The 3474-nt window shown below is 33.2% G+C and overlaps 1 pseudogene; it reads left to right on the top strand.

Moving 5' to 3' along the window:
* Positions 1-906: 906 nt before the first annotated feature.
* LOC126974309 (uncharacterized) lies at positions 907-2204 on the top strand (annotated as a pseudogene).
* Positions 2205-3474: the final 1270 nt, after the last annotated feature.

Here is a 3474-nt window from a genome sequence, read left to right as displayed (position 1 = left end):
ATACTCGATAGTTTATAATTGATGAGAGATGACGTCCACATGACGTCTCAAGAATTTACTATCGTTTGACAGACTAATCTGACACTGGCTTTGCAATTATTATTATTGTTTTTAACAATGTTAAAAAAAATACATAGGTGGTGGGCTCCCTGGAACAAAAATTTACCAACAGAATCAAGTTGTAATGGGATTCACCGTTTAGGTACGTACACACAGATCCGTGAGAGTTGCCTTTCTGTAAATAGTGTGGCTTATTCAAGGCTTATTGAACCGTCTGCCTTGCGTATAACTAAAACATACAAAAAAGGCAGTTGGTAGTTACTTTATTGTTCAAATGCAAATATAATGTTTGAATGAATTGAATTATGATGTTCTAGAAATGCAAATATTTTATCCGTGTGTACTGTGTAAGACTAAAAAAGTCTCATAGCTACATAACTTTTACAAACTCTAGGTTTGACAGGAGCCGTGGCTAATGCTCTTTCCTCGAAGTCTTCCTTAAAAATATCGGCTACAACCGATCAGTACGATAGCTACTCCGTGTTTGGGACTGTTTTAAGATTTCCAATAGGGTCACTGGTTTTTGGCTCGATTATTTTATTCTATTTGGAGAGTTTACAGCAAGTACACTTAATTCTATACCAATTATTACAAGTTATCCTATAACTAAAGATGAAAAGCATCGCAAGAGGAACCAATAGATTTAAAGACCTTCCTATCGTCCGCAAAAAGTAGAAATTTAAAATGATAAAAACAAGTGTTGATATCGTTTCATTGATAAACAAAAAACCCAAGATACACAGGCAACGTCTCAAAACCGTCCGCATAAAATAAGCGCACAATCTTAAATTGTGCGCTTATTTGAAATAGTCTCGCGTCGCCCGCGTCAGTCCAACGTCGTCGAAAATGCCGAAGTGTTCGATGCGAAACTGTAAAAATAATACGTCAATAACGTTAAAAATGGAAAGGATATCGTATTTTAGGTAAGTAAAAGTGTTTATTAATTTGTTTTTGTGGTTCTTATAACTTAATACACGTAGTAATAAGTAATTTTGATTTAATTTGTTTCAAAACTTCACTCACTGGTACTCATGTAAAATACGGCAAATTACAATCACCGCATTGTCATTGTAAGAACGATGCTTATCGGTCTCCTTATAATTTAGTCGTGTTATGCAAAGGACTCTGTTCTTATTTGATGTAGTCGATTTTTTTTTCATTATGTTTTTTTTTATTAATATGATTGAATTTTTTTCTATTACAGTTTTTACAAGTTAAACGTTATAATTATTCTAATACTTTTTAATCAAATAGTAAAATCAATATTTTATGTTCATAAATACTTCCTAACCAAATACTTAGATATTTGTTGGAACTTTTTTTATTAGTAGAATGTTATTAAACATATCACGTGAAATGCCTCTGCCACACCGTTCTCGGTAATATAGGCGTATATGTTAAAATATTGTTTTAGATTTCTGTGTATAATTTACTAAAATTTTAAATTCCCTTGTGACCCAATACGATATGGACAATGGACATCAATCGTCAGCAAACAGAGGCGTGAAGATTTTTATAAGCCGAATAAGTCTAGCGTCATTTGTTCAGGCACTTTTTGGACAAAGATATATATGTAACTGCAAAAGGCAGAAGACGTCTTCTGAAAACGGCTGTTCCTACTGTAGTTGTAAGTAACTTTTGGAAATAATTAAAATTAAATTGTGAAAATAGTATGGTATTCTTCATTAAATTTAATATTTTTTGTAATCATCATCATCGTGATAACTTTCAACCCCAGGATTGTAAGTTATCACGACGAAAAAGGACGGAACCTAGTACCTTACCTTACCTAGAACCTTAGTACTTCATCATGAAAAATTTCATTTGTTTGATTTGCTAATAGATATTAATAAATTTTATATTGTTTACAGATACAATTGCCGGATGGTGGCGTTAATACTGAAGAGTCTACGATTTCACTGTTTAAAGCGGAAAATAACAAGAAATTCATATCTCCTACTAGTTCCCTAAGTATAGGCTCAATTTTAGACACACCTCGAAAAGCAATTATAAAAAACGAACTTCAAAAATGCCGCAAAAAGTTATTTAAGAAAGAAAAAGTCATTGAAAATTTAAGAAAGAAAAATTCAAGGCTCGTTAAAAAGACCATTTCGTTAAAGAATGCATTAAAAATTTTAAAGAAAAAAATATGACCAAGACTTAAAAAATAATTATAGATTCAAGTTTTAAGTTTAATTGCAATATTTGAAAAATAAGCAGTTTATCTAATAAATACATGTTTCGTTCATTTATACACATATCCTACCCAAAACATATATTTATTTATTTAACATAAACTCTTAGATGAAAGTTGTAGAAACTTCTAAGTATTTATGTATTGTGTTTAGAACACAATTTAATTATGTAACTCTTACGACCTAATTATTTCATTGAATTAAAAAAATATATAAGAAATATACGTCTCCACTCCATGCCTTGTCCTACCGACGAAGTTCGGTCATAAAATTTTAATGCTTTTTGTAGACTCCTTTGTGAAATCAACTTTAACTTTTGTGAATAAGGTTCAATTTGTAAAAAACTGTTTATAGTTTGACTACCTATTATAGTATAGACGAGTGTTTGGCGACAGTTTTGAGTCTTACTTTTGTTTGCAACTGTGCATCTTGGGTTTTTTGTATATCAATGTATCGTTTATAAATATAACTAATAAAAGAGGCCCCAATAAAGACCCTTGAGGTACTCCAGATGGAATTTCAACCAAGATCGCTGAGTACCCATTTAAAACTACTGACTGTGATCTATTGTGGACATATGACGTAAACCAAAAGTGAAGATCCCCATGAATACCTAACGCAGATATTTTTTTATGACAAGAGATAGATTAGCTAATAATATTCATAAATTGTGTACATTCTTCCTTAGGGGTCTCTTCTATGGCATTTTCATACGCTTTCATCACATCTTCAGGGCTTGTAAAGCAAATACCTCGAATTTTATCTTTAGTTCTTGGGAATAAATAAAAGTCGCAGGGCGCCAGGTCAGGACTGTATGGCGGATGACTCACTATCTCGACAACTGCCATAGTCATATATTCAACAGTCCGTTTTGCGGAGTGCGCTGAAGCATTGTCGTGGTGAAGGAGGATCCCGCTTCGAGGTCACTACTGTCGGATTTTTTCCAAGACAAAAGGCAAATAGCGATTGACATACCAGTCTGTAGTAACTGTCCTTCCAACTGTCGGGAAATGACCATTCCGACCAAAGAATGAGGCAATCGTCATTTTTCCTTGACTTCTTCCTTTCTTTACCTTAGTTGGCCGATCCTCGAAAGGAAACACCCACTGAGCTGATTGTCTTTTGGTTTCGGGTTCGTAGCAATATATCCTTTCATCACCTGTGATGATGTAAAATAGAGAATTTGAGTCACCGCCGTTGAACTTATCTAACATTTGGC

Source organism: Leptidea sinapis, chromosome 32, assembly GCF_905404315.1.
Source record: "Leptidea sinapis chromosome 32, ilLepSina1.1, whole genome shotgun sequence".
NCBI classification, from domain to species: Eukaryota; Metazoa; Arthropoda; class Insecta; order Lepidoptera; family Pieridae; genus Leptidea; species Leptidea sinapis.
Note: the sequence above shows the minus strand (reverse complement) of the source record. Positions and strands in the feature narration are given on the sequence as shown.